At 37.0% G+C, this 27,549-nt stretch overlaps 1 pseudogene; it reads right to left on the bottom strand.

The window, feature by feature from the left end:
* The window catches only part of LOC136144130 (heterogeneous nuclear ribonucleoprotein K pseudogene), a 99,687-nt pseudogene extending 77,828 nt beyond the window's left edge, over positions 1–21,859 (bottom strand).
* Between the last annotated feature and the right edge of the window lie 5,690 nt (positions 21,860–27,549).

Raw genomic sequence — 27,549 nt, 5'->3', positions numbered from 1 at the left:
GCATTTCTGGAAAGCTGATTACAAAATTCTTTATACAACAGTTGAATTGTAACTGGGATTCCATCCTTTTTTTCTCATGCCTTTCTGATAATACCAGAAAGCCCAACCCTGATCCTAGGAAGAGATATTCTGTCTAAAATGCAAGCATCAATTCATATGGAAATGGAATCTACAGAAAATTTATGCTTACCCCTGACAGAAGTAGAAATTAACCTGAAGTCTGGGCAACCAGAAAAAAGATAGGAAGAGCCGTCTCAGCTCAACTAGTGCAGATAACTCTTAAAAATCCTGATAACTTTCATCACCAGAAACAATACCTCTATAACCAGAGGCAAAAGAGGGACTCATTCCCTTGATTGAAAACTTCAAAGGGCAGGGGCTCTTAATCAAATGCAGCAGCCATTGTAATACACATATTCTGGGAGTCCAAAAGCCTATTGGGGAATGGCATCTAGTTCAGGATCTCTGCCTCATTAATGAGGCTGCAATTCCACTACATCCTGTCATGCCTAACCTCTGTAATCTACTCTCACAAATCCCATAAACAGACACTTATTTTACCATTTTAGACTTGAAGGATGCCTTTTTATTCATACCCTTAGTTCAGAGTTCACAGTTTTTGCTTGCTTTTGAGGATCCATTTGATTCCACTACTCAGTTAACTTGGGCAGAGATTCCATAAGGATTCAGAAATAGCACTCAGTTGTTCGGGCAGGCTTTGGCCAAAGACCTAGCTGCATTTCGGACAACTGAAGCTATAGTAGTCATTCAATATGTAGATGATATTCTCCTTTGTGCTGACACAGAGAAAATATGTTACCAAGCCACGTGTGATAACCTTAACTATCTCGCTCGATGTGGCTCTTTTAATTCAGTTGTTAAGTCAGACTCTTTGTGACTGCATAGACTGCAGCAAGTCAAGCTTCCCTGTTCATCACCAACACTTGGAGCTTGCTCAAACTCATGTCCATCAAGTCAGTCATGCCACCCATCCATCTCATCCTCTGTCATCTCCTTCTCTTCCTGCCTTCAATCTTTCCCAGCATCAAGGTCTTTTCCAAAGAGTCAGTTTTTGCATCAGGTAGCCAAAGTATTGGAGTTTCACCTTTAGCATCAGTCCTTCCAACGAATATTAAGGGCAGATTTTCCTTAGGATTGATTGGTTTGATGTCCTTGAAGTCCAAGGGAATTTTGAGAGTCTTCTCCAACATCACAGTTCCAAAGCATCAACTCTTCAGTGCTCAGCTTTCTTTATAGTCCAACTCTCACAACCAAACATGACTACCAAAAAATCCATAGCTTTGGCTAGGTGGATCTTGTTGCAAAGTAATGTCTCTGCTTTTTAAGATGCTGTCTAGTCTTTTCATAGCTTTTCTTCCAAGGAGCTAGCATCTTTTAATTTCATGGCTACAGTCACAATCCACAGTGATTTTGGAGTCCAAAAATATAAAGTGCCTCACTATTTCCATTGTTGCCCCATCCACTTGCCATGAACTGATGGGACTGGATGCCATGATCCTAGTTTTCTAAATGTTGAGCTTTAAGCCAACTTTTTACTCTCCTCTTTCACTTTCATCAAGAGGCTCCTTATTTCTTCTTCACTTTCTGCCATGAGGTGGTGTCATCTGTGTATCTGAGGTGGCAATCTTGATTCCAGCTTGTGCTTCATCCAGCCTGGCATTTCACCTGATGTACTCTGCATATAAGTTAAATCATCAGTGCAACGATATACAGCCTTGAAGTACTCTTTTCCCAATGTGCAACCAGTCTGTTGTTCCATGTTAGACTTGAACTGTTGCTTATTGAGCAGCCTACAGATTTCTCAGGAGGCAGGTAAGGTGGTCTGATATTAGCATCTTTTTAAGAATTTTCCATACTTTGCTGTGATCCACACAGTCAAAAGCTTTAGCATAGTCAATAAAGCAGACATAGATGTTTTTTCTGGAACTCTCTTGCTTTTTCAATGATCCAACAGATGTTAGCAATTTGATCTCTGGTTTCTCTGCCTTTTCTAAATCCAGCTTGACCATCTGAAACTTCATGGTTCATGTACCTTTGAAGTCTGGCTTAGAGAATTTTGAGCATTACTTTGCTAGCTTGTGAGATGAGTATAATTGTGTGGTAGTTTGAGCATTGTTTGACACTGCTTTTATGGGGAGTTGGAATGAAGACTAACCCTTTCCAGTTCTGTGTACCTTGTTGAGTTTTCCAAATATGCTGGTATATTGAAAGCAGCATTTTAACAGGATTATCTTATAAGGTTTGAAATAGCTCAACTGGAATTCCTTCACCTCCACTAGCATTATTTGTAGTGATGCTTCCTAAGGCCCACTTAACTTCCTATTGCAGGATGTCTGGCTCTAGGTGGGTGATCACATCATCATTTTTATCTGGGTCATGAAGATCTTTTTTAGTATAGTTCTGTCTATTTTGCCACTTATTCTTAGTATTTTCTGCTTCTGTTAGGTCCATAGCATTTCTGTCCTTTATTGTGCACATCTTTGCATGAAATGTTCCCTTCTTATCTTCATTTTTCTTGAAGAGATTTCTAGGCTTTCCCATTCTATTGTTTTCTTCTATCTCTTTGCATTGATCACTGAGGAAGGCTTCTTATCTCTCTGTGCTATTCTTTGGGACTCTGCATTCAAATGGGTATATTTTTCCATTTCTTTGCCTTTGGCTTCTCTTCTTTTCTTAGCTATTTGTAAGGCCTCCTCAGACAACCATTTTGCCTTTCAGTATTTCTTTTTCTTGGAGATGGTCTTGATCACTGCCTCCTGTACAATGTCACAAAACTCCATCCGTAGTTCTTCAGGCACTCTGTCTATCGGTCTAATTCTTTGAATTTATTTGCTACTTCCACTGTATAATCATATGGGATTTGATTTAGGTCATACCTGAATGGTCTAGTGGTTTTCCCTACTTTCTTCAATTTAAGTCTGAGTTTGGCAATAAGTAGTTCACGATCTGAGTCATAGTCGGCTTCTGGTCTTGTTTCTTTTGACTGTATAAAGCTTCTCCATCTGTGGCTGCAAAGAATATAATGAATCTGATTTCAGTATTGGCAATGTGTACAGTCATCATTTCTGTTGTTGGAAGAGGTTGTTCGTTATGATCACTGCGTTCTTTCAGCAAGACTCTTTTAGTCTTTGCCCTGCTTCATGTTGTACTCCAAGGCCAAATTTGCCTGTTACTCCAGGTACCTCTAGACTTCCTTCTTTTGCATTGCGGTCCCCTATAATGAAAAGGACGTCTTTTTTGGGTGTTAGTTCTAGAAAGTGTTGATCAATTTCAGCTTCTTCAGCATTACTGACTGTGGCATAGACTCGGACTACTGCAATATTGAATGGCTTGCCGTGGAAATGAACAGAGATCATTTTGTCATTTTTGATATTACAACCACGTACTGCATTTCTGACTCTTTTGTTGACTATGAGGGCTACTCCATCTCTTCTAAAGGATTCTTGCCCACAGTAGTAGATGGTCATCTGAATTAAGTTTGTCCATTTCAGACCATTTAGTTCACTGATTCCTAAAATGTCAATGTTCACTCTTGCCATCTCCTGTTTTTATCACTTCCCATTTATCTTGCTTCATGGACCTAACATTTCAGTTTCCTATGCAATATTGTCCTTTACAGCACCAGACTTTACTTCCATCACCCGTTATATCCACATCTGGGCATTGTTTTTGTGTTGACTCTGTCTCTTCATTCGTTCTGGAATCATTTCTCCACTCTTCTCCAGTAGCATATTGGGCACCTACAAACCTGGGAGTTCATCTTTCAGTGTCCTATCTTTTGCCTTTTTATACTGTCCTTGGGGTTCTCAAGGCAAGAATACTGAAGTTGTTTGCCATTCCCTTCTCCAGTGGACCATGTTTTTTCAGAATTCTCTGCCATGACCTGTCCATCTTGGAATGGCTCTCATAGTTTCATTGATGTGACTATAAGATACCAAAAAAAAAAAAAAAAAAAAAAAAACCTCAAATATGCCAACATGAATCAAATATTTAGGAATCAAACTCTCCCATGGAGTTTGAGCTCAGGGCAAAGAAAGAATGGAACCCATTTTACAACATCCTCTCCCTGATACTCTCAGACAGCTCTGAGGTTTCTTTGGCATAACTGGCTACTGTATTCCTGGATATGGAGAGCTGACTTGACCTTTATATAAGTTATTAAAAGAGACTTAACAATCAGGAAAAAAGGTATTACAATGGGAACCTGGAGAAATACATGTGCTTAAGACTTTAAAACAGGCTCTTTTTCAGGGTCCTGCTCTCAGCCTGCCTACAGGAGACCAATTTAAACGTTTTGTAACAGAGAAATCAGGAATAACCCTAGGAGTTTTAACTCACATGAAAGGAAGCTCACAACAACCTGCTTCTTATTTAAGTAAAGAGCTCAATTCTACAGCCCAAGGATGGCCACATTGTCTATTAATAGTGGCCTCAGTAGCTCTATTAATTTCTGAAGCCACTAAGTCAATTATAGGCCAAGATCTGACAGTCTATACTTCACATGATATCTCTGGAATTTTAAACTCTAAGGGAGAGTTATGACTTTCTGACAATCAGTTTCTCGGATACAAATCCCTTCTTTCTTAGAAGGACCCGTAATTCAGCTGAAATCTTGCTCAATCTTTAATCCCATAACATTCCTTCCTGAGTCATTACAGAAGTCAGAACATGATTACCATGAAGTCTTATCTTTAAATTACTCATCCAGGGAGGACTTAAAAGATAAGCCTTTAGAAAATCCTGATGAAACTATGTTTACAGATGGCTTCTCCTTCATGGGAAAAGGAGAATATAAGGTAGGATATGCAGTGGTTGCATTATCTAAAATTTTAGAAAGTAATCTTCTACCCTCTGGAGCTAGTGCTCAATTAGCTGAATTGATTGCTTTAACCAGAGCCTTAGAGATGAGTCCTGACAAGAGAGTGAATATCTATACTGACTAAATATGCTTACTTAGTATTTCATGCTCATTCTGCTATCTGGAAGGAAAGAAACTTTAAGACCTCAGATGGAAATTCCATTAAATACTGCCAAGAAATTATGCACCTCTTAGATGCAATTAAATTACCCAAAGAAGTGGCAGTGATACACTGCTGGGGCCATCAAAGGGATGATTCTGACATAACAGAGGGAAGTAGGAGAGCTGACCAACAAGCAAAAGAGGCATCCACCCAGTCTTTTAATACTCAGGCTTCTTTCTTTTGGGATAAGTTCCCCACTGACATAAAACCCCAGTATTCTCCCAAAGAACATCAGCACTCTCTCTCTTGTGGAGATACTCTACTCCTCTCTGGATGGCTTCAAACAGAAGATGAAAAATTTGTATTGCCCATAGCACTCAATGGAAAATTCTTAAAATTCTACATCAAACTTTCCCTTTGGAAATTGAAAATACTTGCCAACTTGCTAAGAGTCCTTTCAAGGGAAAAGGATTAATAAAAACTATAAGCCAGATTGTCAAAAGATGTGAATTCTGTCAAAAGAATAATCCCATAACAACTTGTCAGCTCTCCCTTAGAGTGTACAGGAAGATATCCTGCAGAGGACTGGCAGATAGACTTGACTCATATACCAAAAGCCGAGGGACATCAATACCTACTGTTTTGGGTTGATACCTTTACCAGTGGATAGAGGCTTTCCCTTGTAGAACAGAACAAGAAAAAGAAGTCGTTAAAACTTTAATGCATGAAATCATTCCTCACCTTTTCCTGCCACTCATGATTCAAAGTGACAATGGCCCTGCATTTTTAAGCTTACAGTAACACAGAGCATCTCCCAGGCCCCAGGAATTTAGTTCCATTTACATTGTGCCTGGAAGCCTCAATCCTCTGGGAAGGTAGAAAAAGCTAATGATATAATTGAGACATTTATAAAAACACTTACAAGCTACTCACCTTTCCTGGACTTCATTACTTCCTTTAGCTCTAGTGAGAATAAGAAACACTCCACAGTCACTGGAACTTAAACCTTTTGAAATGTTATATGGGAGGCCATTTCTCAAAAATGATTTACTTCTACTCCAAGAAATGACTGAACTAACAAAATATGTTACTAGCTTAACTTCTTTTTGAAAACAGCTACAATCCCTGGAAAATAGGATCTCACAACCAAAAGAAAGCAAAAAGTCCTTATATAATCCTGGGAACCTGGTGTTAGTAAAGACTATTCCTGGCAATATTTCCAGCTTAGCTTCCAAATGGGAGGGGCCATTTTCTATTATTCTCTCTTCACCCACTGCTGTTAAGCTTATAGTTATTCATGACTGGATTCATCACACAAGGATAAAGCCTTGGAAGTCTCCTGGAGACATCACAAGGATCATCCAACACCCTCAGAGGAAAATTCACAGGAAAATTCTCAGTGTTTGGAATATCAATATACCCCCTTAGAAGGATTTGAAAGGACTATTCAAGAAATGCCTAGATAAGTAATTCTTCTAACACAACATGCTCAGACACACATTATTCTATTTTGTTCTTCTTAATGTAATAATGACCTGTCAAGTCCCTTTAGATTAGACACAGGATAATGTTTTCATTTCATGGGTACATTCTTATGCAATGCTCCAAAATTGATCAGACTGTTGGTTCTGTGGAGTCCTATCATTATCCTCCAATCACTGACTGCCTTGGTTAGTGTCACCCTTAGATGGACCCGATTTTCAAAAAAAATGAAGAGTAAAGTCCAGGCAATGGCTGATCCCACTTCTCCTTTTGGGACCACCCTATGGAACTGGATATCAGCTTCCATCTGGTAGAAACCCCTGGTCCTGATCAGAAGCCTTGTTTTACTCTTATTGCTTTTTTGGCCCTTGTATTCTAAATTGCTTCTCTTGCTTTGTAATATCTCACATAGAAACTGTCAAACTTCAAATCGTTATGGGAAAGGAGCCTAAGATGATATACTGAGGTCCACTAAGTCATCCCACTGGTGGAAACCTAACTGCCATCCCTTAATGACACCTCTACATAGCTTGAGAAGCCAGATTGGTCATCTTTTCTCTTTACCTATAATGGAAGTTAGAGTCTCCATCTCTAGAGGGAGCGAATTTAAGTAGAAATTACTATGCAGTCAGTATAGAGCTCTGAGACCTCAGTTTTGTTTTCGGTAAGCATCCCACTCCATTGCCCTGAATTCCTGGAATGTGTCTTTAGTCTAATAAACCATCAGCACTCAGATGCAGGGAAGGGCAGTAATTAAATTCTGTTCCATATGCTTGAGCAAGTGGTGATCATTAATCTTAAATCTGCACATCTGGACCATGTTAAAATGGCCAAAGGGCATGAAAATGTGTGGGTGACTTTATCCAAGAATCAAGAGAAGCCATAAAGATGTTAAATATCTTGACCTTTAAATTGATTGAGTAGAAATAATGTGATTTAAGGAAGGATATAAAAACTACTGTAAGTCCCACCTTGGTGTGACTCCTTACCCCCTCTCAGTGTCTATGCTGAGAGCTTTGTTGTTTTCTCCTCTTTAATAAATCATATTTGCTTGCTACCTTGAGTGTTTGTGGATTCCATTCTTCAGCTCTGCAGACAAGAATTCCGATTCCCATCTCAACACCTTTAGCAACCCAGTGAAACAAAAATGAGTAGATAAATGAGCAATATTACATGCTTTCTCATCATTCATTCCCAATGGTTGAAGCTATACCATGAGATTGGCAAAGAGGTCCTCATATTACTCTCCCTAGTGTGCCTCTGTATTTCAAACAGAGTCTCATAAGGAGCTGAGAATCCCTTTTAACGAAGCATCAAGTATCACTTAGGCCAAAGGCATAGAATTATAGGAAACTTTACTAGCATAAAAAAAAAAAAAAAAAAAAAAAGACAAAGAAACAAAGGTGATCACATGCTCAATATTTTGCCACCCTTAGAAGAATAATTCACAAGTATCAAAGGAAAACTGGACAATTAAATTATTAAGGCATGTTTGAACTCCATCTCTATTCCACTCAATTGCAATTTTGTCGCATGTCCATATTTTTGAAAAAGCTGCATCTAACTGTGAACCCTGAGAAAGATTAAATAAACCCTTCCAATTGACAGTATCTTAATCAAGGAAGGGAGCCTCCTAGGTGGCTCAATAGTAAAGAATCTGCCTGCCAATTCAGGTGACTAAGGAAATGTGGGCTCAATCCCTGGGTTGGGAAGAACACCTGGAGTAGGAAATAGCAATACACATCAGTATTCTCGCCTGGAAAATTCCATGGACAGAGGAGCCTGGTGGGTTGCTGTCCATTGAGTCACAAAGAATCAGTTGCAGCTGAGCAAGCATGCTCAATAATCAAGAGAAGCAGTGTTGTGAAGAAGAAATCAATTCTGGTTCCATGTTAGAAGCTGCTTATTTGACTTTCTTTTTGTTGCTTTTGTTATAATGTGTGCTAATTCACTTCAGTCATGTCCGAATCTTTGCAACCCTGTAGACTATAGCCTACCAGGCTCCTCTGTCTGTGGGATTCTCCAGACAAGAATATTGGAGTGGGTTACCAGGCCCGTCCCAACCCAGGGATCTAACCCATCTCTTTTATGTTTCCTGTGTTGGCAAGTGGGTTCTTTACCACTAGCACCACTTGGAAAGCCTTAGATTTGCTAGTATAATCATATAAAATAGCCTGCCTTAGAGGACCCTGTCCCTCTGCTTGATTGTAAAATAAAGTGACTCTGTTCAGCTCATAGAGAAATAATCTAACCCTCACCACCTGTGAATAGGTACAACAAAAAGAAGATATTACACACCTCTTCCAAAGACAGGTCATTCCTGAGATGTTTAGCAAGACTGGAGACCCTTTCAGTTTATTTCCCCATTGCCTCTCCCTCTCTTTCACTTTACTTCCTCACTGCTTCTCCCTCTCTATTCTAGCTTTCAACTTTAGTTCCTAATGCTTCTTTCTGACTCTAAAAAAGAAAATGACATCCAGACTCTGACAAGATGGTTCCTCTGAGACACTAGTCTGCCATCTTCTCAACCAGCCATTTTTCCAAAAAAGCTGCAATCCTTGTCTCAACAACTCATTTCTCAAGTTCATTGACCTGTCCTGCAGTAAGCAGAGCAAGTGTGGATTTGGTAACAGTAGCTTCCTTTTCATTAATTTATAAAACCTATTTCAAAAGAGACTCAGTAAAAGTATCTCAACAGGAGGTTGCCTAGGGAGATCCACAAAATAATTTAACTGTTGATTGAATATTCCCATATTTCAGAAGTCTCTTGATTCCATGCAGCTGTACACTATACTGTATTTTTATTATGATACAGGTCATACTTCAATCAAAGCTTCTTTAAGGTAACATCTCTCTCCTTTTTAGACTGACCCATCAGCCATAACAAGGTGGTTCTGGAAGCCTGGAGCTATTTTTCTTTTACTTTCCAATTCACCAAAGCAGACAGAAGCAGCTAATATACTGTATTACTTGCTTACCTTATATATGTCTGATTTTTTTCTGATACTTTTAGCCATCTCTTCAACCATGAATTTGCCACCTACAAGTACCACAAATATGTTTCCATCAGTAATCACAGTTCTTGAGCAGCCTCAAATCAAAGATTCTCAACCACTTCTTTCCTCTTTCTCTCATCCATCTCCTGAATTTTTCACTTTCCTAAACTGAGACTCTGTCCCCATAAAATACTAACTTCCCATTCTTCCTATCTACCTTCTCACCCCTGGAACCTCTGACATCTATCATTGTACCTTCTGACTCTATGAACTTGACTATGCTAGGTATTTCATAGGTGCAGACAAATACTGTATGATTACAAGTGTTCTTTATTGGTCACACAGTGTCACCTTATTTTTGGATTATGAACCACAAAGTAATGAGAGCAATGTGTCCCTGTTTGAGCAACACCAAGACAGAATTTCACAAAAAGGACTTCATATCCCAATGACCACATAGTGAAAATCAGTCTATCACTAAACAACATTGACAAGATAGTACAAAGTGCCTGTAGGAGACTTTTGATGTAAAGACTGTACTTAAAGGACTAGGTAACCATATTCAGATTTTTGCTAAGGGTCAGTTCCAATTTGCAGATATTCTTGGGGATTAAGCACAGAGCTACCTCAATCTAGATGTAAAACAGTTATATACTTACGTGTGTGTTAATTTCATGCTTTGTACCCTTGCCTGGAGAATTCCATGGACAGAGGAGCCTGGTGGGCTGGAGTCCATGGGGTCACAAAGTCAGGCATGACTAAGTGACTTTCACTTTAACTTTAACTGTATGAGAACATATCACTTTACTTCCCACATTAGCTGTATACTTTTATGATCTCATTAGCAACGCAGATTTTTTTTTAACAGCTGAGCTACCAGGGAAGAAACAGTTAGAACTGGACATGGAATAACAGACTGGTTCCAAATCGGGAAAAGAGTACGTCAAGGCTATATATTGGTCACCCTGCTTATTTAACTTATATGCAGAACACATCATGTGAAATACTGGGCTGGATGAAACACAAGCTGAAATCAATATTTCCAGGAGAAATATCAACCAGCTCAGATATGCAGATAACATCAACCTCATGGCAGAAAGTGAAGAACTAAAGAGCCTCTAGATGAAAGTGAAAAAGGAGAGTGAAAAAGCTGGCTTAAAACTCAGCATTCAGAAAACTAAGATCATGGCATCTGGTCCCATCACTTCATAACAAATAGATGTGGAAATAATGGAAACAGAGAGAAAGTTTATTTTTGGGGGTTCCAGAATCACTGTAGATGGCAACTGCAGCCATGAAATTAAAAGATGCTTGCTCCTTGGAAGAGAAGTTATGACCTAACGAGACAGCATATTAAAAAGCAGAAACATTACTTTGACAACAAAGGTCCCTCTAGTCAAAGGTATGTTGTTTCCAGTAGCCATGTATGGATGTGAGAGTTGAACTATAAAGAAAGCCGAATGCTGAAGAATTGATGCTTTTGAACTGTGGTGCTGGAGAAAACTCTTGAGAGTCCCTTGGACTGCAAAGAGATCAAACCTGTCAATCTTAAAGGAAATCAGTCATTAATATTCATTGGAAGGTGTGATGCTGTAGCTGAAACTTCAACAATTTGTCCACCTGATGCAAAGAACTGACTCATTGGAAAAGACCCTGATTCTGGTAAAAATTGAACGCAGGAGAAGGGAACAACAGAGGATGAGATGGTTGGATGTCATCACTAACTCATTGGACATAAGTTTGAGCAAGCTCCGAGAATTGGTGATGGACAGGGAAGCCTGATGTGCTACAGTCCACGGGGTCACAAAGAGTCAGACAAAACTGAGTGACTAAACTGAGCAATGTAGAATATTCAGTTCTTTCACATCTTTCCCAATACTTTGTATTATAACTTCCTTCTTTTCTTTCTTTCTTTCTTTTTTTTTTTTTTTTTTACTAGCCACTGTAATAGCTGTGCAGAGGTATTTCATAGTGAAATAAATTTGTGTTTCCCTAATCACAAAGTGGCGGAAAGTACTGAGCGACTGAACTGAATTGAATGATGAATGATGATGGTGTGTTTGTCTTACGTGCTTGTTTGCAATCCATACATCTTCTTTACTGAAATGTCTAGTCAAGTTATTTGCTCAAATATTTTTATTAGGTCGTTTTCCTAATATTGGGTTTCAAAATATATTTTATTTTTATAGAAATATATTCCTGATATGAGTCATTGATAAGATGTATGTTGATAAACATTTTCTTTCAATTCTGACCTTATAAACAATTTATTAATATCTTTTAAGAACAGAAATATTTTATTTTGACAAAGTTTAATGTATTATTTTCTTTTACAGCCTATATCTTAAATTAATTATTTTAATTGGAAGATAATTACTTTGCAATATTGTGATTTTTTTTCCATGCATCAGTGCTAATCGGCCACAGATATACACGTTTCCCCATCCTGAACCACTCCCCCCGCCATCTCCCTCCCCACTCTGTCCGTCTGGGTTTTCCCAGAGCAGTGTCTTTGGGTTTCATGAATTGATTTTGCACTGGTCATCTCTTTTACATATGGTAATGTACATGTTTCAATGCTATTCTCTCAAAGCATCCTACCCTGTATTCTCCCACTGAGTCCAACATCTGTTTTCTACATCTGTGCTTTCTTTGCTGCCCTGTATGTAGGATTGTTGTTACCATCTTTCTGAATTCCATATATATGTGTTAATATACATTATTTGCCTGTCTCTTTCTGACTTACTTTACACTGTATAATAGGCTCCATGTTCATCCACTTCATTAGAACTGACTCAAATGTGTTCCTTTTTATAGCTGATAATATTCCATTGTGTATATGTACCACAACTTCTTTATCCTTTCATCTGTCAATGGACATTTAGGTTGGTTCCATGTCCTAACTATCATAAATAGTGTTGCAATAAACATTGGGGTAAATGTGTCTCTTTCAATTCTGGTTTCCTTGGTGTCTATGCCCAGTAGTGGGACCCCTGGGTCATATAACAGTTCTAGACACAGGTTTTTAAGTAATAAAAACATAGTTTCTCGATAATGACTGTACCAGTGTGCATTCCCACCAACAGTATAAGAGGGTTCCGTTTCCTCCACAACTTCTCCAGCATTTATTGTTTGTAGACATTTTGATGATGGCCATTTTGACTGGTATGAGATGATATCTCATTTTGGTTTTGATTTGCATTTCTCTAATAATGAGTGAGCATCATTTCATGTGTTTATTAGCCATCTGTGTGTCTTCTTTGGAGAAATGGCTGTTTAGACCTTTTGTCAATTTTTTGATTGGGTTGTTTGCTTCTCTGGTATTGAGCTATAACTTATATATTATATATAGTCTGGAGTATATATGTATGTATATATATATATATATATACATATATATATGGAGTATATATATAATCATATATATATATATGATTAATTCTTTGTCAGTTGTTTCATTTGCTATTATTTTTCCCATTCTGAAGGCTGTCTTTTCACCTTGCTTGTAGTTTCCTTTGTTGTGCAAAAGCTTTTAAGTTTAATTAGATCCCATTTTCTTATTTTTATTTTCATAACTCTGGGAGGTGATTCATAGAAGATCTTGCTGTGATTTATGCTGGAGAGTGTTCTGCTTATGTTTTCCTCTAAGAGTTTTATAGTTTCTGGTCTTACATTTAGATCTTTAATCCAATTTGAGGTTATTTTTGTGTGTGGTGTTAGAAAGTGTTCTACTTTCATTCTTTTGCACATAGTTGACCAGTTCACAGCTTCACTCATTGAAGAGACTGTCTTTTCTCTTTTGCAAAATTTTGCCTCCTTCTTTAAACATAAGCTCTTCATAGGTGCATGGATTTTTGTTCCATTATTTATATTTCTATCTTTGTCAGTATCAAACAGTCTTGATGATTGTAAATTTGTAGTATAGTCTGAAGTCAGGAAGGTTGACTCCTTCAGTTCCATTCTTCTTTCTCAAGATTGTTTTGTCTATTTGGAGTATTTTGTGTTTCCATACAACTCGTGAAATTATTTGTTCTAGTTCTGTGAAAAATATTATTGGTAGTTTGGTAGAGGTTGTGTTGAATTTATAGATTGCTTTGGGTAGTACACTCATTTTCACTATGCTGATTCTTCTAATCCATGAACATGGTTTCTATTTTTCCATCTATTTGTGTCATCTTTGATTTCTTTCATCAGTGTTTTATAATTTTCTGTGTACAGGTCTTTTGTTTCTTAGGTAAATTTATTCCTAAGTACTTCATACATTTCATTGCAGTGGCTAATGGGATTATTTCCTTAATTTCTCTTTCTGATTTTCTATTGTTAGTGTATAGGAATGCAAGGGATTTCTGTGTATTGATTTTATATCCTGCAACTTTACTATATTCATTGATTAGTTCTAGTAACTTTCTGGTGGCATCTTTAGGGTATTCTATGTAGAACATCTTGTCATCTGCAAAGAGTGAGAGTTCTACTTCTTTTCCAATCTGGATTCCATTTATTTCTTTTTCTTCTCTGATTGCTGTGGTTATGAATTTCAAAACTATGTTGAACAGTAGTGGTGAGAGTGGGCACACTTGTCTTGTTCCTGATTTTAGAGGAATATTCACCATTGAGGTTAAAGTTTACTGTGAGTAAACCATAAAAATCATATATGGTTTTTATTATGTTGAGATATGTTCCTTCTATGCCTACATTCTGGAGAGTTTTTATAATAAATAGGTGTTGACTTTCGTCAAAGACTTTCTCTGCATCCGTCATATGGCTTCATTGTTCAATTTGTTAATATGGTGTATCACCTTGATTGATTTGTGAATATTGAAGAATCCTTGCATCCCTGGAGTAAAGCCCACTTGATCAAGGTGCATGATCTTTTAAATATGCTGTTGGATTCTGTCTGCTAGAATTTTGTTGAGGATTCTTGCATCTAAGTTCATCAGTGATGCTGGCCTGTAGTTTTCTTCACTTTGTAGCATTTTCATCCGGCTTTGGTATCAAGGTGATCGTGGCCTTGTAGAATGAGTTTGGGAGTGTTCCCTCCTCTGCAATTTTCTAGAAGAGTTTGAGTAGTATAGGTGTTAACTCTTCTGTAAAGTTTTGGTAGAATTCGTCTGGGAAGCCATCTGGTTCTGGGCTTTTGTTTGTTGGAAGAATTTTTATTGCAGTTTCAATTTCCATGCTTGTGATTGGCCTATTTAAATTTTTTATTTCTTCCTGGTTCAGTTTTTGAAGGTTATACTTTTCTAAGAATTTGTCCATTTCTTCCAAATTGTCCATATTATTGGCATATAGTTGCTCATAGTAGTGTCTTATGATGGTTCTATTTCTGTGTTATCTGTTGTAATGTCTCCATTTTCATTTCCAATTTTATTGATTTGAGTCTTCTTCCTTGTTGTCTTTATTACTCTGGTTAATTGTTTATCTACTTTGTTGATATTCTCAAAGAACCAGCTTTTAGTTTTACTGGTCTTTGCTATTGTCTCATTCATTTATTTTTCACTTATTTCTGCTCTGATTTTTTTTTTTTCTTTCTTTTTACTAACTTTGGGGGTTTTTTTTTTTGTTGTTGTTGTTCTTATTTTCCTAGTTGCTTTAGGTGTAAATTTAGATTATTTATTCAATACTTCTCTTCTTTCTTGAGGTAGGCTTGATTTGCTACGAACTTCCCTCTTGCACTGCTATGGGCTTCCTTGGTATCTCAGCTGGTAAGGAATCCACCTGCAATGCAGGAGACCCTGGTTCCATTCCCAGATCAGGAAATTCTGCTGGATAATGGACAGGTTACCCACTCTAGTATTCTTGGGCTCTCCTGGTGGCTCAGCTGGTAAAGAATTCACCTGCAATGCAGGAGACCTGAATTCAATCCCTGGGTTGGGATGATCCCATGGAGAAGGGAACAGCTACTCACTTCAATATTCTGGTCTGGAGCTTTCCATGGACTGCATAGTCCATGGGTTTGCAAAGAGTCAGGCATGACTAAGAAGCTTTCATTTAGCTCTTAGCTCCCTCTTAGCACAGGTTTTACTGAACCCCATAGGTTTGGGGTTGCTGTATTTTCATTATCATATCTTTCTATGCATATTTTGATTTTAGGTTTCTTTTTCTCATTTTTTATTTCTTCAGTGATCTGTTTGTTATTCAGAAGCATGTTTTTTAGCCTCCATATTTTGTGATTTATTGTTGTTTTTTCCCCCCCTGTAGTTGTTATCTAATCTTACAGCATTGTGATCAGAAGAGATGCTTGAAACAATTTAAATTTTTTAAAATTGAATTTAAAACTTAAATTTTAAATTTACCAAAGCTAGATTCATGATCCAGGATTTGATCTATCCAGGAGAATGTTCCATGTGCACTTCAGAAAAAGGTGAAATCCATTGTTTTTGGTTGGAATGCCCTGTAGATATAAATTAGTCTAACTTGTCCAATGTATCATTTAAAGTTTGTGTTTCCTTGTTAATTTTCTGTCTGAATGATCTGTCCATTGGTGTGAGTGTGGTATTAAATCCTCCACTATTATTGTGCTACTGTCAATATCCCCTTCAATTTTGTTAGTATTTGCCTTATGTATTGAAGTGTTCCTTTGTTGGGTGCAAATATATTTATTATATCTTCTCCTTGTATTGATCCCTTGATCATTATGTAATGTCCATCTTGTCTCTAATAATGGTCTTTATTTTAAAGTCTATTTTATCTGATATGAGTGTTGCTACTCCCACTTTCTTTTGGTCTCCATTGGCATGAAATATCTCATTCCAGCCCCTCACTTTCAGGCTCTGTGTGTACCTAGGTTTGAGGTGGGTCTCTTGTAGACCGAATCTATTGGAGTCTTGTTTGTTTTTTTTTAATCCATTTGGCCAGTCTCTGTCTTTTGGTTGGAACATTTAATCCATTTACGTTTAAGGAAATTATTGATAAGTATGATCCCATTACCATTTACTTTATTATTTTGGGTTCACTTTTATAAACCTTTCCTGTGTTTCCTGTCTAGAGAAGATACTTTAGCATTTGTTGAAAAGCTGGCTTGGTGTTGCTGAATTCTTTCAGCTTTTGCTTGTCTGTAAAGCTTTGATTTCTGAATCTGAATGAGGTCCTTGCTGGGTAGAGTAATCTTGGTTGCAGGCTTTTCCCTTTCATCACTTTAACTATATCCTGCCATTTCCTTCTGGCCTGGAGAGTTTCTGTTGAAAGATCAGCTGTTATCCTTATGAGGATCCCCTTGTATATTATGTGTTACTTTTCCCTTGCTGCTTTTAATATTTGCACATTGTGTTTAATTTTTGTTAGTTTGATTATTATGTGCCTTGGTGTGATTTGCTTTCGGTTTATCCTGTATGGAACTTTCTGGGCCTCTTGGACTTGAGTAGCTATTTCCTTACCCATTTAGAGAAGTTTTCAGCTATAATCTCCTCAAATATTTTCTCACTCCCCTTCCTTTTGTTTTCTTCTGGAATGCCTATCATTCAGATGCTAGGGTGTTTAATATTGTCCCAGAGGTCTCTGAGGCTATCTAGACTATAAAAATAAAAGTTAAAAGAGTAATAAAGAACCATACTAGGACTGTTTGAGGGGAAAGAGAGAATGGGGAAGAAAGGGGGAAAAAAGAAAAAAAGGAATACATTTAAAAGAAATTTAAAAAGATTTTTAAATGTTCAAAAAACAATAATAATAATAATGTATCTTCCAGGTCCACCTGCTTGGATCACAAGGGCACAGTCCAAATGGGCTGTGCATGTCCTCAGAGTAGCTGATCTCAGACTGTGACACTCCTGGCAGATATGAACCATCCAGGATCCCAGGAAGATATGGTTAGCACCCTGCTCACAGTTTGGCAGGAGATGCATTCCCTGGGACTGAGATTGCAGCAGCCCCTTGACTTCTGCCTCTGGCTGTCGCACACCTGTCTCGCTGCCTCTGGGGAGGACTATAAATACCAATCAGCTTGCTCTCCTTTGGTATTCACTAGGGCACAATCCTTTGTTCTGTGAGAGCGCCAGGGGTCACAATGCATTGTTAGAGCCTTCCCACAGGAAAGGTCCTTTGTTTGTCTTTCAGGCATTCCCACTGTTTGAGAGGCTATGTCACATTATTCCCCTCACAGTGAACTCAGGGCATTCAACCACAGTCCTTACCCTAATGAGTGATGATGCCGCCACCAGCACATTCTCACCCAGTCCCCATTTGCTGCCAGAAGATGCTTTTCTTTTCTTTTCCTTTAGGTGATGCTGCCTTCTGAGATCCCATTGTTCCCTACTGACCCAGCCTGTGAGAGGGTTTCCTACTGTGTGGAAACTTCTCTTCCTTTACAACTCCTCCTCAGAATGGGTCCCTATCCCTAAATCCTTTGTCTCTCTTTTCATCTTTATATTTTGTCCTACCTTATTTTGAAGAGATTGGTTTGCCTTTCTGGGTATTGGGGTCTTCTGCCAATGTTCAAAAGTTGTTTTGTGGAAGTTGCTCCACATGCAGACGATCTTTTGATGTATTGGTGGGGGAAAATAGGGTCTCCCCATCCTATTTCTCTGCTTTCTCTGGAATGTCCCCTCTACAGCTTATTTATGGTGTCACTGTCTATCAAAGAATTATGTGCTAACTCAAATCACAAACATTTTTGTTATATTTTCTTCCAGAAATGTTATATCTTTCAGTTCAGTTCAGTTCAGTCACTCAGTCGTGTCCGACTTTTTGCAACCCCATGAATCACAGCACACCAGGCCTCCCTGTCCATCACCAACTCCCGCAGTTTACTCAAACTCATAACCATCGAGTCGGTGATGCCATCCAGCCATCTCATCCTCTCCTGCCCCCAATCCCTCCCAGCATCAGGGTATTTTCCAATGAGTCAACTCTTCCCATGAGGTGGCCAAAGTATTGGCGTTTCAGCTTCAGCATCAGTCCTTCCTATGAACACCCAGGACTGATCTCCTTTAGGATGGACTGGTTGGATCTCCTTGCAGTCCAAGGGACTCTCAAGAGTCTTCTCCAACACCATAGTTCAAAAGCATCAATTTTTTGTCACTCAGCTTTCTTCACAGTCCAACTCTCACATCCATACATGACCACTGGAAAAACCATAGCCTTGACCAGACAGACCTTTGTTGGCAAAGTAATGTCTCCGCTTTTATATGCTATCTAGATTGGTCATAACTTTCCTTTCAGTGAGTAAGCATCTTTTAAGTTCATGGCTGCAATCACCATCTGCAGTGATTTTGGAGCCCCCCAAAATAAAGTCTGACACTGTTTTCACTGTCTCCCCATCTATTTGCCATGAAGTGATGGGACCAGATGCCATGATCTTAGTTTTCTGAATGTTGAACTTTAAGCCAACTTTTTCACTCTCCTCTTTCATTTTCATCAAGAGTCTTTTTAGTTCCTCTTCACTTTCTGCCATAAGGGTGGTGTCATCTGCATATCTGAGGTTATTGATATTTCTCCCAGCAATCTTGATTCCACCTTGTGCTTCTTCCAGCCCAACCTTTCTCATAATGTACTCTGTATAGAAGTTAAATAATCAGGGTGACAATATACAGCCTTGACGCACTCCTTTTCCTATTTGGAACCAGTCTTTATTCCATGTCCAGTTTTAACTGTTGCTTCCTGACCTGCATACAGTTTTCTCAAGAGGCAGGTCAGGTGGTCCCATCTCTTTCAGAATTTTCCTTTAGTTTTATTAAAATCTATAAACAATTTTTATCAGCTTATTTGATAAATAATTTATGAAAATGATCCATTTTGAGTTAATGCTTCCCAGCTGGCTCAGTGGTAAAGAATTCACCTGTCAATGTAGGAGTTGAAGGGGATGGAGTTTGGCAATTGATTGTCACAAATGATTTTTTGCACAAATGATTGTCCAACATTTTAAGTATTATTTGTTGAAGACTATCCACTGCCCATTGAAATATGTTTCAACTTTTTTGAAATCAATTGACCACATATATGTGGATGTATTTTTGGATTGTCTATCTCAGGGTTTAGTAACCTATGACCCATGGGTCAATTATGGCCTAATACTTGTTTTTGCCAGGAAAGCTGATTAGAACAAGGCCAAGTTCATTTATTTACATAACACCTACAATTACTTCCATGCTGCTATGTCAGAGTTGAGTTATGAAAGAGGCTTTTGATCTACAAAATTCTTTTTTGTTTTTTTTTAATCTGACTCTTTAGTAAAAGTTTGCCAGTCATATTCTAGGGTCTTTTTAAAAAAAATTCCAAACTGCCTTGTTTGTGATTTTTTTTTTTAATGAATGTAAATAGTAATATTTTGAGTAATAATCTGAGTCCTCTAATTTTATTTATTTATTTATTTCAAAATTTCACATATTCTTGCCCTTTCTATGCACATTTTAAAATTAGCCTATTGATTTCTACAACAACAAGAATTCTGCTGTGACTTTCACTGGGATTTCAATGAGTTTATAGATCAATTTAGAGTACATTGACATTATTCTGACTCCTGATCCATGAATACAGTATGTAGTTTCTGTTCTTTCTGTATTTAAAAGAGACTGGCAATATTTTGAATTTAGCACACATATAATTTGCAAAATTTTTGTTATACTTATGCATAAGTATTCTATGTTTATGGGTATTTTTTAATGAGTAATATTTTCAAGGTGACTTCCTTGGTGGAGCTAGTGGTAAAAAATCTACCTGCCAATGCAGGAGATGTAAAGAGATGCAGGTTCCATCTCTGGGCCTGGAAGAACCCTTGGAGGAGGAAATGACAACTTGATCCAGTATTCTTGCCTGGAGAATCCCTTGAACTGAGTCTGGTGGGTTACAGTCCATAGAGTTGCAAAGAGTTGGGCCTGACTGAAGCAAACTATCATGGAAGCACATTCTAGGTTTATGGGTATTATTATAATGAGTAATATTTTATGTATCAGTTTCATGTGGTTCCTTGAGCATATATAAAAATGTAGTTGATTATTGAATATTAATCTAGTATCCTCTAACCTTGCTCACTCAATCAGTCTCATTAATTTTGTGTACATTCTTTGCTTTTACATGTAGAAAATTCTATGTTCTATGGATATAGGCATTTTATTTATTTCAAATCTTTATATTTCTGTGTTTTCTTGTTTACTTCACTGGTTAGAAACTCCACTACATGTTAAATACAGTGAAAGAAAATATCCTTTCCTTATTCCTGATATACTGAATATGCTTTTAGATTTTACTCATTTAAATATATTAGGTGGAATTGCCTTTATAAATAGTTTTTATCAAGTTAATTTCCTTTAATTCTTAATTTGTTAATAATCTGTTGTCATAGATCAATGCTGAATATATTAAAAATATTCTCTATGTACTGATGCAAGCATATGTCTTTTCTTTAACATGTTAATGATTATATAAACATTTATATTCAAATATTTAACCAAATTTGCATTTCTGCTTATTCTGCTTGCTTGATCATGATATATTATATTTTTATGTATTGCTGGATTGGATTTACTATTTTTTCAATTGAACATTTTGTGCCTATGCTCATGAGGGATATAGTTTTGAAGTCAGGAAATTGGTTACCTTTGAATATTAATGGCTGGGGTAAGGCATAAATAAGTCCTCTCACGTGCTGGTACTGTTTTATATCTTGATATTCAAGGTAGATAGATTTCTGTGTTTTCTTCTTGTAACTCCAGCCTTACAGTTTTTGCACTTTGCTTATGTTATACATCAACATATAATGAGAAAAAATATTTATCTGAGTAATCCATTTTGGGAATAAATTTTCATTTTCACCAGGATATTGCACAATCTCAAAAATCACTCTAACCAAGACAACAGCATTTCTGCTCTTTAAGAACCAAAGCTACTAGGTGTAGGACTTGCATTACAGTTTCTTTAAACACACATCCCAATGCCCTATGTATCTTGAAAGCTCTTACTTAAAAGGCTATTTTATAAATTGAGAGGGTAACAGGCAGGAAGGCCAGGGGTCTCCAAAGAGAGGAAATAGGCTGCAAGTGTCAGACATTTTTTATCTCTTTCTTAAGCTGCAGGAAGAAACAAACTAGTGTTATATTTTTTTCCCCTTCTCTATACAAATTTAAAAGAGGTTTCTCTTAAAATTCTGTGATGCCATAATGACACCCAGTTCCACCTGAATTTAACTTTTCTCAAACCTTGAGTTAACCAATGCATTTTTCTTATGGCAATGCTTGTTTTAAGCTATGTTAATGTAATATGTATTTACCCTAGACTCTGATTTCAAGTTGGTTTGCCTAAAGGCTCAGAGCCTACGTGGCAAACCAGTATGTTATGCTCATACATTGTTCTCCTAATCTGTGTTAGTGAAACTATATATTTGTATGGAAATCTGCCTTCCTTCAAGATTCATGTCAATCATTTTATGGCCCCGGATGACTCACCTGGTGCCAATGTTATCTCAAAATGCATGTTGTGGGTGAGGTGCCTGGTGCCATTCTCTGAGTTTTGAGACATTTCCTTTCTTTAATTAGCAGACTGCTAGTAGCTATATAACATCCAGCTAAAGACTGGATGGGGGTACTTAAGGGGGATACTCTTTCTTCCTCCTTTTGATGTCTATGTCAGAAGCTTTCTCTCTTTTACTTTAACAAAACTTTATTACACAAAAGCTCTAAGCAACCAAGCCTCGTCTCTGGCCCTGGATTGAATCCTCTTCCGGGGGCCAAGAATCCCGGCATCTTTTGTCTTTCATGGTTCAGCAAGCTTTCAGAATCATCATAGATTTTCTTCTTTTCATAGCAATTAGTCAACAGGTCTTATGACTCTAGCTTTTGCTAATAAATCTATACAGACATTAAGCTTACCAGTCAGAAGGATACTGTCCCTCTCCTAAGTACAGACAATTCCTATAAGTTATAAGCCCCTTCCTGGAGTCCACTTAGTTAACCCAAACCAACACTGACTCATTTCAGAGGAATAAAGATGTTCAACTAGCAGACAAAAGATCTATCTGCAGTGTAGAATCTCAAGATGCAAAAGAAGAGTCCTTAGTATTCTAAATGTCTTCTCATCTACCAGGAAAATTGTTATTCCCATTTATTTTGTTACTATTATTTAAATTTTAAAAAGTTTCAGTTATCATTGACCAACTCAAAAGCCCCTTAACTGTATGTATTTTCATACCCTTAAATGTCCATGTGTTTAATCACTTCTGCTCCTGATCCAACATCTCAGTGTCAGGCTTTCATCCAATTTTCTCCTATTACAAGTGCAAGAACATCTGTTGCATGACTAAGAATTATATTTACAGATGCAAACTCAGTAACAGTTTCCTTCAGTTTTTTACTAAGAAGCAGACCCATGTTGAGAACACTGACCTTCTCAAGGGAAAGTTGTTTATTCTTTTAGAGTTGTGGAAAAGGAATCTCTGGTCTTCTGCATCCTCATTGGCAATGATCGCCCCATCATGATATTATTCATCCTAATCACCATCTTTAATCCATTATATAATTTAGTCCTCACTGTTCAAAATATTTTTAAGATGAAGTTAATAATTATTCTTCCTGCCATTTGCCTTGACCTTCTCAATCCCCAACACTTTAGCTCAGCTACACATTATCTTCCCAATTTTTCTATCATGTACTGACATTTTTTAATTATCCAGAATCATTGTACTTTTGAAATTAGGAAACAGTAAACTCTAGAATATAATTTTTTCCCTTGCATCTCTATTACTCACTCACTCTTATTTACCCATATCTTTTTTTTCTTACATATCCTGTATTGTCCAGTATCAATGTGGTCAAAATGGGAACTACATTACCCAGAAACTCCTTCTCTGTCTGACTTTTCCAGTAGTCATGAATGGATGTGAGAGCTGGACCATAAATAAGGCCGAGTGCCAAAGAACTGATGCTTTTGAACTGTGATTTTGGAGAAGACTCCTGAGAGTCCTTTGGAGGAGATCAAACCAGTCAATCCTAAAGCAAATAAATCCTGAATATTCATTGAAAGGACTGATGCTGAAGCTGAGGCTCCAGTACTTTGGCTAACTGATGCGAAGAGCCAAATCATTAGAAAAGACCCTATTCATTAGAAAAGACCCTGTTGCTGGGAAAGATAAAGCAGTAGGAGAAGGGGATGGCAGAGAGTGAGATGGTTGGATGGCATCACCACCTCAAAGGACATGAGTTTGAGTAAGTTCAGGGAGATGGTGAAGGACAGGAAAGCCTGACATGTTTAGTTCATGGGATCACAAAGAGTTGGATACGACTGAGCAATTGAACAAAATGGGTTAGAGTTGAAGTGAGCTAAAAGTTGAGTGGAATTTGGAAGATAGAAGTGAAAAGACTTTACTTGTAGAAGATCATTGACATTAGATATGCTGGTGAATTGATAAAGAACTTCATCTCATTTATTCTATCACCATTTTGACTGCTGGTCCTGATTATCTACAGCTGTGCCATACTCAACACCAAACACAATAATGTTGTTGTTCAGTCACTAAGTCATGTCTGACTCTGTGATACTATGGACTGCCAGGCTCCTCTGTCCTCCACTATCTTCTGGAGTTTGCTCTAATTCATGTCCATTGAGTTGGTGATGCTATCTAACCATCTCAACCTCTGCTGTCTCTTTTTGCTTTCAATATTTCCCAGGACAGAGAAAAAGTAACATGACTAATGAAGCTAGTTTTCCTGAAACTAGGAAGTTTCTTCAGAAATGAGACTTCATTGATAAAACCAGTACAGTCTCTGGAAAATTGGATTACATGGTTACACCAGAAATTATTTCTCAATGACATTGTCATGGTTAGCTTGAAAATGTGATCCTAGTAAATTAAGTTTATCTGTTTAATTAATAAATAAAGATCATTATACTCTTCTTAATGAGGTCTGATGCTAAATTTGAGATTTTCTCTGAGGGATTCATATAATATTATAGAAAAATTATTGGCACTAAATGTCAACACTTCTATAATAAGCAGAAGAGATTAAGAAGAGATGGCAACAATACACAGAACAACTATACAAAAAAAGGTCTTAAAAACCTGGATAACCACAATGATGTGGCCACTCATTTACAGTCAGACACCCTGGAGTGTGAAGCCAAGTGGGCCTTAGGCAGCATTACTGCCAACAAACCTAGAGGAAGTGAAGGAATTCATTCCAGCTGAGCTATTTCAAATCCTAAAAGGTGATGCTGTTAAAGTGCTGCACTCAATATACTAGCAAATTTGGAAAACTCAGCAGTGCCCATAAGACTGGAAAAAGTCAATGTTCATTTCAATTTCAAAGAAAGGCAACGCTAAAGAAAGTTCAAACTACCATACAACTGTGCTCATTTCATATGCTATTAAAATTATGTTCAAAGTCCTTCAAGTTAGGCTTCAGCTGTAGGTAAACTTAGAACTTCCAGATGTACAAACTTGGTTTAGAAAAGGCAGAAGAATCAGAGATCAAATTGCCAACATTTGTTGGATCATAGAGGAAGCAAGGGAATTCCTGAAAAATATCCACTTCTGCTTCATTGACTATGCTAAAGATTTTGATTGTATGGATCACAATACTGAAAAACTCTTAAATCGATGATAGTACCAGACCACTTTACCTATCTCCTGAAAAATTTGTATGAGGGTCAAGACACCACAGTTAGAGCTGGGCATGAAACAAGGGACTGGTTTAAATTTGGGAAAAGAGTAAGAAAAGACTGTGTACTGTCACCCTGTTTATTTTACTTATATGTGGAGTACATCATGCAAAATTCCAGGCTGGATGAATCACAAGATAGAATATAAACAGATCACTCTAATTGCAGAAAGAGAAGAGGAGCTAGAGGAGCCTCTTCATGAAGGTGAAAGAACAAGTGAATAACATGGAAAAAAGAAAAAGAACAAGTGAATAAACTGGCTTGAATCTTAACATTTAAAAAACCAAGATAATGGCATTCAGTCCCACTATTTCATGGCAAATAGAAAGTGAAAAAGTGAAAGCAGTGACAGATTTTATTTTCCTGGCTTCCAAAATCACTGTGGACTGTGACTATGGCCATGAAATAAAAGACACTTGCTCCTCAGAAAGAAAGCTATGACAAACCTAGAGAGCATATTAAACACTAAAGACATCACTTTGCAGACAAAGGTCTGTATAATTAAAACTGTGGCTTTTCCAATACACATGTACAGATGTGAGATTTGGTCCACAAAGAAGGCTAAGCGCAGAAGAATTGATGCTTTTGAACTGTGGTCCTGGAGAAGACTCTTGAGACTCCCATGGACAGCAAGGAGATGAAACAAGTCAACCCTAAAGGAAATCGACCCTGAATATTCATTGGAAGGACTGATGCTGAAACTGAAACTCCAATAGTTTGGTCACCTGATGCAGAGCCAACTCACTTGAAAAGACCCTGATGACAGAAAAGGTTGAAGGCAAAAGGACAAGGAGTTGGGAGAGATGAGGATAGTTAGATATCATCACTGACTTAATGGACATGAATTTAACAAATTCTGGGAACTAGTGAATGACATGGAGAAGGAAATGGCAGCCCACTCCAGTATTCTTGCCTAGAGAATCCTGTGGACAGAGGAGTCTGGTGGGCTGCCGTCTATGGGGTCGCACAGAGTCGGACACGACTGAAGCGACTTAGCAGCAGCAGCAGCAGTAAATGACAGGGGAACCTGGTGTGCTGCCATCCATAAGGTCATAAAGAGTCAGACACAACTTTGTGACTGAACAACAACAAAAACATTGGTAGATTTACATACATAATTTAATGCATACAAATTTAATTATAGGATTGATTATTGTAGAACATAATTAAAGAGTATATCTCTAAATTTAGAATAATTGGAAAAATAATAATAATATAGAAAGTAAGAAGAATGAGATCACGTGGAAAAAGAAATTAATTCTCCCATAATTCATAACAGGGTTTTAATAACAATCTTAAAAATTAACAAGTGAATAAGTGTATTTTGTAAGTATATTTACAAAGGCAGAAAGGCAACTGCTAAAGGAGATTAAATGATAATGCACTGAAAAATAAATCAAAGCAAACTTAAATGGGTAGCTATAAAACCCAAAGAGAATATCAGAAAATATTTAATGCAAAAGCATCAAAAAAAAGAATTTGCAAAAAGTAAAGAAGCAGAATTTAAACAAAGAAATTTACATGTAAATGTAGGTGAAATAAACTATTGGATCTATAAAAACATCTTTGTATTATAAAATATAATGTAGTGATTGGGAGGTTTGAATTGCAAGAACAGATGAAAAGCAGAACACTAAGAAATCAAGTTAGAATTTTCTCATATAAATATAAGTTTAAATTCAAGGTAACAACTCTTAAATGAAACACAGGAAGACACAGAAAATATAATCCACAGGGTTAATTTGATCTCATGAAGTTTTATAAGCCAAATATCATAGTATGAAAATACATCATGAAATATTTACATAAACTATACAAAAAAGCTAAATGATATTCAGTATTAGCATATATTTTTGTTCATCCCTCTCAAACATTGTTTTAATAGAAAAGAAGTTAATAAATTATAAAGAATCTGAATATAATATTTTTTGGTTATTTAACTATCAGGGAAGTTTTAAACTCTATTTTATATTGGAGTAATACTTTCTAGAGACAAAAGGAAAATTTATCAAATGTGACCACATGTTTCACCAAAAACGAAGGTTACATACATTTCAAAAATAAATTGATGTAGAAAACATTTTGTGGATATAGTGAATAAAAATGAGCAAGAAACATTGAAATCAGTTATAAGTAAACATCAAAATGATCTGGAAATTGAAACCATGATTGTTAGAAATTCTTTTAAATAGCCATAAGGTGAAAGAGAAAAATATGAGCTGATAGTACTGAATAGCTGGAAAATAATAAATAAAATTCTATGAGTAAATGTGAATTAAAAGATGAGATACCCCATATGATAGCCAGAATATTCCATATTTGTATTGTATATTTATATCCACAAAATTATTCAAATATAAAAGATTTAGAGAAAATCTTATGTGTATTGTCTCTTTAAGATGTGTAAGGAACTTTTCTTGAATCAATTTGTTTAATTTATTCAACAAATATTTATTTACCAGATCATATTCTATGTACTAGGAATAAAATGATTTAATAAATGCAGAGAA

Source organism: Muntiacus reevesi, chromosome 11 (genome assembly GCF_963930625.1).
Source record: "Muntiacus reevesi chromosome 11, mMunRee1.1, whole genome shotgun sequence".
Lineage (NCBI taxonomy): Eukaryota > Metazoa > Chordata > Mammalia > Artiodactyla > Cervidae > Muntiacus > Muntiacus reevesi.
The sequence above is the reverse complement of the archived record's forward strand: the minus strand, read 5'-3'. Positions and strand labels throughout refer to the sequence as shown.